General features: G+C 50.4%; 1 pseudogene; it reads right to left on the bottom strand.

Moving 5' to 3' along the window:
- Window positions 1-266: 266 nt before the first annotated feature.
- On the bottom strand, window positions 267-7,317 carry LOC147414427 (tektin-3-like; annotated as a pseudogene).
- Between the last annotated feature and the right edge of the window lie 399 nt (window positions 7,318-7,716).

Here is a 7,716-nt window from a genome sequence, read left to right as displayed (position 1 = left end):
TATCGCTGTGGGTGGATTTACTCTCAGTCACGTACAGGATATTTTCAGCTACTTTCTGGCACACCGTGGAAAAGCAACGGAAAGTGAAAAACCAAAGGAATAAAAAATCCTGGTAGACCATGTAACACACAAAGTGATCGTTTAATTTCTACTCAGGGCTTTCATGAGGAAATGAAAGTCTAATCATGTATTTTCAAAGCATCTCAGCAAAACTGGGAATGCGTCCTAGCAAAACTGGGAATATTCCTGCAACAGATAGCGTGGGTTCAGCTGAGCCCAGCCTAAAAGTAACCCAGCAGCCGTGCAGTGTTGGGAAAGGTCTTGCGCATCCCCATGCACTTCTCCTGGTCAATGAACAGCGAGTTGGCTTTGGTGGCCAGGTCATGCTCCAAGATCGACTTGGCATGCACCAGCATTTGCAGTATGTTCTCGGCGTCTCTCAGCCGCTGCTGAAGGCTCTGGATCGTCTCATTGATTTCATGGACCTCATTGACGAGGCTGGAAAACAGCAAGAAATGCCCATTAACAGTCCCGTCACGGGGGTGGTTTCTAGCACGGCGTTGGTGATGGGCCCCTTGGGGACAAGATTTCCCCCTTCAGTGTGCTCGGAGTAACTCAACCCCTCATTTCTGGCAGATGCACGGGAAAGGCGAGGGCAGAGCTCCTCCAGACCTCCGTGGGCAGGCATGGTTAAGTTTGCTCTAAGGCTTCGGCGATGTGCAGCCTCATCTCCTGGAGCAGCTTGTGCCACCGAGAAGAGGGAAGAGCAGCTGTGGTTTCCTGTTCCTGTTTGGTTTTGCGGGTTTGTTGGTTCACCCACCCGGATTTCCCTGTGCAGCGTTCCTCCCCACACCCACGGATGCACACACAGCAAAACGGGGGAGCTGGGAGAGGCTAAAAGTGAATGTGAAACAAGTGGAGGATGGAAAAACCCAATGGCATGCAAGGGCTGGGTTTATATGGCTTCTAAAAAGCTTCACGTGGAGTCATTCCCAGAGGGCTCCTAGGAGGAGGGGTGAGGTTTGGGGTGCCTCACCCCTCACATGGGGTGCTGTTGGGCACTCAGGGCAGCCTGCTCCTCCACGGCCCCTTGGGGTGCAGTCCCAAAGGGCTCACTATGTCCTTGAAAGGATTTCCAGTGTCCTCAGGGGAGGTGAGGACAGCCCTTACTGCTTCTCCACATGGTGCACCCTTTCTTGCAGTGACCCAAAAGGAAGCAGCTAAGTGCTCTCAACACAAGCCTGTCAGAGATTAAAGGGCTTATACTGCAAAACTAAGCCATCCAACAGCTGAGAAGCAGGCAGGAGAGTAGGTGAGGTTTACCCAAGTGGGAAAAATCCATCCCTTCGCGGGGTGGTATCAGGCTGTACCCGGCCATGGGTACAGCCTCTTTCGTGGGTGCAGAGCTCTTCTACCACCCCGAGGCCGGGATACCTAATCATTGCTCTTGATTATACCAGTGCACTTATGGAATGACTCTTTGGGGGAAAAAAAAAAAAAAAAAAAGATTAATTTTGTCATCCAGTGATGCTCCTGAGTGCTACGACCAGTCACTCCTCAAGGACCCTCCCAGCCCTGGGTCCTGCCTTACCGGAGCTGGGCAGTGTCCCGGCACAGCTCCACATTGGGTCTCCGCGTGCGCTCATCCAGCCGGGTCTGAGCCACTTTTAACACTAGCCCATTGTCCCTAATGGCTTTTCGGATGGCTTCTATGTTCATCTCGATCTGGAAGATTTCCTGCAGTGTCTGGCATGAAAAAACCGCATTCATAAATTAAATGATATATTCTCAAGTGACCACATCATTTCCCTTTTCTCCTGTCCATCTGCAGAAAAAAACAAGTTGAATAAGCAGACCCTGGGCTCAGACCCCTGTCGCTCTGACACATGCCAAGGCACAGATCCAGCAGATTTCTTTTCAAGGAAAAGCCTCTCTTTGCTGTTGCTGTCACATCAGAGGAGATTTTGGAGCAGTGATGGATCTATTGAATTACCAGCTACCCAAAATTACTGCTTGCAGGAATTGATCATCCATCAATAGCAACTCATAGAGGGAAAGTTTTTAATGGATCCTCATTTAAAGACGTGACATCAGCCTGCAGAGCTGCAAGCCCAGTCTCTGCTCAGTTAATCGATACCGTGTCAAGCTCTTTTCAGGAAGCTTTCCATGAGACCCAGCAGTCCGAGCCAGGTGCCCATCACTGATCTCCACTTCCCCTGCTTGGCAGAGCCATGCGGGAAACACACGGCTGACCATGCAGCAAACCTGGAGCACTGAGCCTGAAAGCATGTCCTTGGAGGAGAAGGGAGCCTGCAAACCCCCCGGCAGGCACCCCAGTAGAGGCCCAGCAAAGACTTTCTGCAGGGCAGCCAGCACTTCTGAAGTAACTACCAGGAGATGCAAACAGCATTTCCACCTTCTGCTTGAAATCCCTTTGCTGCTGGGCACTAGGGAAATAAAGGGTCCCTTGAGAGGAAGTTACAGTGCCAACTTGTCCTGCTCCAAGGAGAATGTCCCCAGTACTTGGAATTTCAAACAGATAATGATACTATAACCAGCTCCTTGTGGCAACCGTTCCTCTTCTTGGGCCAGGTCTGTGTGGAGAGTGGTGTCACTGGGAAGTGACGGTGTCACACCGAAAGGGAGGGGTTCAGGCTACCTTGGCCAGGTGGGTCTGAATCTTGCTCTTGGCGTCAGCTGTCTCAGCGATGCGGTTGGCAAAGGCGACGTTCACCCTGTTGAACTGGCGCCACATCTCGTTGGCCGTCACCACCAGCAGGTTCTCGAGGTTGTCCCGCAGCTTGGCAGAGGCCGCCCGTTCGCTCTGGGAGAGGAGAATGTTGTCGTCCGAGAACTTGGCCCACGACTCTGGCACCGAGATCCTGGGGAGGAGGAAGGAGAGGCCTCCAGTAAGCCCATGCTGCTGAAGCTGGCCATGGCCAGGCATGCCATGGGAGCAGTGTGGATTAAATGCAGATTAAAGCTACGCTCTTAATTTGACCACATGAAGGTAAAACACCTGGACACCATTTGTTCGATATGCTTATGAAATGATGACATGTTCATGAAGACAACTGTGGTACTTATGAAAGCCCAGACAAAGCAAAGATTCCCCCAGAAAAATGAAGATTTTAGTCAGACCTCATATTTACACGTTCGAGCCATCTAAGTGCCAAGTGATTCCCAGCTTCACGTCGACGCGCAGATTGCAGTCAATTAATTTTGCTCATAACTTATCTCAGTTTCATACTAAACTGAACAAGCATTAGATAATATTCATTTCCCTGTCTGTGCATTCACGATGAAGTTCACGCCTGTGCAGTAGGCCAGAACAAGGTCAACAAAAGACTTAAATACCACATAAGCCCCATTTAAAACATGCTGGTTCTCGGCACATTTTGCCCCCCTCTGAATTTTAGCATCAATCCTTTGCAATTCATTTGCAATATGTCTGAGCTGTGAATAATTATTCAAATATTAGAAAGATTGAATCAATCTATGCCCCTCCATAAACTGCACGCGTCCTTGTGAGCAGCAGATATATTCCCTCAGCCCTTTGCCACTTAGCGCGTATCTCTGCGAGTGCTGGTTTAGGTCACCATTCATCTACTGCAGAGCCGAAGCTGAATTCCTGGCACCCAAAAGCAGCTGAACCGTATCCCAGGACCATGCTCTCTATTTCTTTATCTTCTGTGTCATTTCGGCTCCCTGCCAGGCCCTCTCCATGCAGGGGTGAACCCCCCAGACGTCACGTCAACCAAGAGCGCTCATGCAAGCACTGACACATCTTTGAAAATACGCATAAACTTAATGAGCTGTGCAGAGGTGTTGGGCTGAGTTCATTTTCAGGCTGATCTCTGAACCCTGATATAATGTGTAATTAGGTGGGACTCGCTTTCACCCACTGCGTGTTCAGCATCCAGCTGAAAGCAGAGGGTTGTTCTCCCTTTATGGTTAGCAGGGAGAAACGGCCCCTCCAAGATGGGTGTTTCCAGGCAGGATGGATGTGCCATGCAGAGACACATGCCTTTACAGTGGGCTGGGGACAACCCGTTCCCTGCCAGGGCGAGGCACCGCGCATCCCAGGGACAGCTCGGTGCTCTCGTGCTGCCCAGCGTGCACTCACGTGGCGTCAACCCGCTCCACCCCTCGGAAGTAGCTGATGCCATCGGAGGTGTTCCTCAGGTGGTGGCACTTGTCGTCGATGCGGTAGGCTGTCTGCTTGTTGGCCAGGTCCCTCTCCAGCTCATGCTGGGCTGCCCTGTTGGACCTTCAACACACAAACAAGAGCCATGGGTGGGGATGTATGGGTGGAATGGTTTCCTCCCACCTGGGCAGCTACGTGCTCCTGTGGGCGCCACTGCCCGCTTCCCATGGAGCCTGCCCAGGTTTTACGGCTGTAGGGTGTGGGCAGAGGTGGGGGTCTGCCGGGGTTTCACATCGCAGCTGCAAATGCAGCATGAGAGAAGGAGCTCCTCCTTACGCGAGCTGGGCTTTCGCCTTATCCAGGTACTGCTGCATCCTCTCCTGGCAGGATCTGATGACGTCGGCTTCCTGGGCAAAGGCAAAACATGACCCCATCAGTATCCATGCTCAGTTGTCCTGGTCACACTCATCCCCTCAGGCCTCTCCAACCGTGCACACAGCAAGGACAAAGCAAACTGGCAGGGAGTGGAGAAAGTGCCCCCCAACCCCAGAGCGCTCACTTGTGCAGCTGAGCCTGGGCGCAGCGACCAGGAGGGGATGGGAGGGTGCTGTGGCCACAGCCATGGCCTCCCACTTCACTTTCAGGGTGGGTTGCCAAGTGTTTTCTCATCTTGACATCAATGTCAAGTGATGATTAGTTCCACTATAGGAGACAGGGACAGATCCTGACCTGATATGAACAGGCATAGAGGTTCTCTGGACCAGCAGCGCTACACATCCCCATCCCCAATCAGCATCTGCCCTTTTTGCTCCCCAAATGTTTTCTTCCCCAGGAGAAATCCCATCCATCTGGGACAAGAGGAGACGGACTTGAGTTTGGTGTAACTTTCTAAGCCATTTCTAAGAAACATCCAGCTCCACCGGAGGAAGGCATGTGCTGCTCTCAGCTCACTTGACTTCAGCACAAATCTATCGCGTTTGTGAAGCCCCAGCTACTGGAGGCAGGTGATTAGTGCTCCAAAACCATAATTTTTAAGCCCTCCTGTCTGCAGGAGCCAGCTGAAAAGCATGGCCTAAATATGTCCGAAACACTTAAAATCCAAAATGCCATTATGGAGATAACCAGCTCCAATTATTTTCTTAAAATCTCATGACCCTTAAACTAATCTTTCAATTTTTTTAGGGCCTGACTCATAAGAAAAAATCTTCTAACAGAGCAGTGGCTTCACAGTCCCAGGGGCTGCAGTTTCCTTCCCAGTTTCGCGATGCCTTTGCAGTGATTGTATTTTGTTGTACCCTGCGATAGGATCCCATCTTCTGTGCCAGCTCTCATCGTGTTTGCTTTTTATTCATAATTTAAAGCAGCCTATATAAAGGCAGGCAGGAGTGCGCGGTTTTAGGACTGCTATAAAATGCATTGCCTAAGCACACACAGTCTTACTGCGGCCACGCTGCTCTGAGCAAAGCAAAGCTGGGGGTAGATGTAATATCTTTTATTAGACCAAGTAACATAGTTGGGAAAACCAGACAAGCTGTCGGGCAGACACTGCCTTCTCCATATCTGTGTGTGTGCATGTGTGCGTAATATATATGTATGTGACACAGATATATAGAGATATATCACATGTATGTGACAGATACTTATAGATCCTGTGCCGGCAGGGCTCTGAAAGGCAGGAGAGTCCCACAAGCTCCTTGAAGAGGGACAGAGGACCCTGATAGGCTACACAAACACACAGCTGGTTTTCAGCTATTCCTGCCTCTGGCAGGGCAAGTCTTACCCACACCGTGTGGGCACGCTGCTGCGTGGGGGAACGTCGTCCCCTGGCCCTGCAGGTTTTGGGGGTTTGAAGAGTTTAGCACCTCACAGGCACTAAGGAGCCAGAGAGGGAACAGGGCTGCAAAACCTGTTCAGAGTAGTTTAGGTAAAAATAACACATGATCTGTGTTGACAAACTTACCACAAAGAGCTGTTTCTCCACATCATCATGGACCAGGTCAATGCCCATCCTCTTCTCCCGGTGAAGCAAGCACTCCTGAGTGACCTGTTGGGGACATGCCATCACTGCTGGTTGCAAATCCCTACAGGGATGGTCCCCATGTCAAGTAATGTAAGAAATGAAATTGTAGGTGGGCACAGAGACGACAGCACGGGAAAAAAAGTGCCCAGGGCAGCTGGTTTAGCTGACAACGAGCAGCCGAGCTGCAACATCAGCATTAAATCAACGTGGGGGAGCACACGTGTCCCTGGCGCAGCCACAGCTGAAGGCAGGGACCTGTGTCAGGCTTGAGGCTGACCTCGCCAGAGCCTCGTAGGAGGGCATGGGCTTTTGTCTCCCAAACCAGGATTTTGGATGTACCACTTATAAAAATATTTGGTTAAGCAAATACTGTTCTGGTGTGCTCAGTACGTACTGATAGGGGAGGCAGCAGATGGCAAGGCATTTGTTTATTACTAACTTAACTAATGGTCTCTTAATAAAAACTTTCTAGACGTTACGGAGCTGCAATGAAACTTAATTGGGCGTCTGAATGGCTGCAGATGTTTCAGCAGTAGGCTACAGCTTGCAGCCCACCGGACAGGGTGCTTACCTGGAGAGGGGCCTCTGTCTCAGCCAAGGCTCTCTCCAGTCTTTTCTTCAAGTCTGTGAGTGCGTTCGTTTCCCCGATCATCTCATCCAGCTCATGGCAGAGCTCTGACTTCCAAAATTCTATCTCTTGGACACGATCTCCCAGGTTTTTGGTGCTTTCTACTTGGGTCTTCTTTGTCTGCTGATATTTATCGTGAATCAGACGGGAGGTATCGACTCTCAGACACTCGGCATTGCGCCGGGTAGTCTCCGACTCTTTGTAGTTGGTCAGATTGGACATGTACCAGTCGTCAGAGGTGTACCGGCTGAAGAGGGTTGTTCTGTTGGAAACAAAAGGAAGCATCTTGCTTGGGGGTAACCCCTGGGAGCTTTTGGAAAAGGGAGCCAAAGTTGGGTTGATGGCAGCTGCTTTGTAGTAGGCTCTGGGCATCCGGGGGAGGCTGAAGCTCTGAGGCAAGGGGTAGTAAGGAAAACGGTTCTTATAGCTTGAAGCCATGGTGCTGATGGCAGGCAGAAACTTGGTAGGTGTTGATCTTGGATGGGCATATGTTGCAGTTAAGGGAGATCCAACCAGCTCCATTCTTGAACGCCGCTATTCAGGTATGTGTCCTGCACAAAGGAGACAGAAGAAGACAACCTCACTCAGTAAGCTCCTGCACTTGCGCTACTTCTTACAGCGACACACGCAACTTAAAATACGAAGAGCGATGCACACAGCACCCACACATCGCCTGGACAGGCCTAAAACTCTTGAAAGCAAATCCCTTCTGACAGCATCCCAAGCATTTTTATATATAAGGATTTTACTTTGTTGTCAGTATCTCTCATCAGGTCTTGGAATGTAGAGAGAAACAAATCATGGCTACTAAGGAGAATGACAGATACTGTGCCTTCATTTTGTCTGTCCGTCCAATGAAACTGTAGTTGCTGATTCTCTGATGTTCATTTGTTTCTTTTGGCCAGCGTTTTTGCTGATCTT

Source organism: Leptosomus discolor, chromosome 15 (assembly GCF_034619465.1).
Source record: "Leptosomus discolor isolate bLepDis1 chromosome 15, bLepDis1.hap2, whole genome shotgun sequence".
Taxonomy (NCBI): Eukaryota; Metazoa; Chordata; class Aves; order Leptosomiformes; family Leptosomidae; genus Leptosomus; species Leptosomus discolor.
Note: the sequence above shows the minus strand (reverse complement) of the source record. Positions and strands in the feature narration are given on the sequence as shown.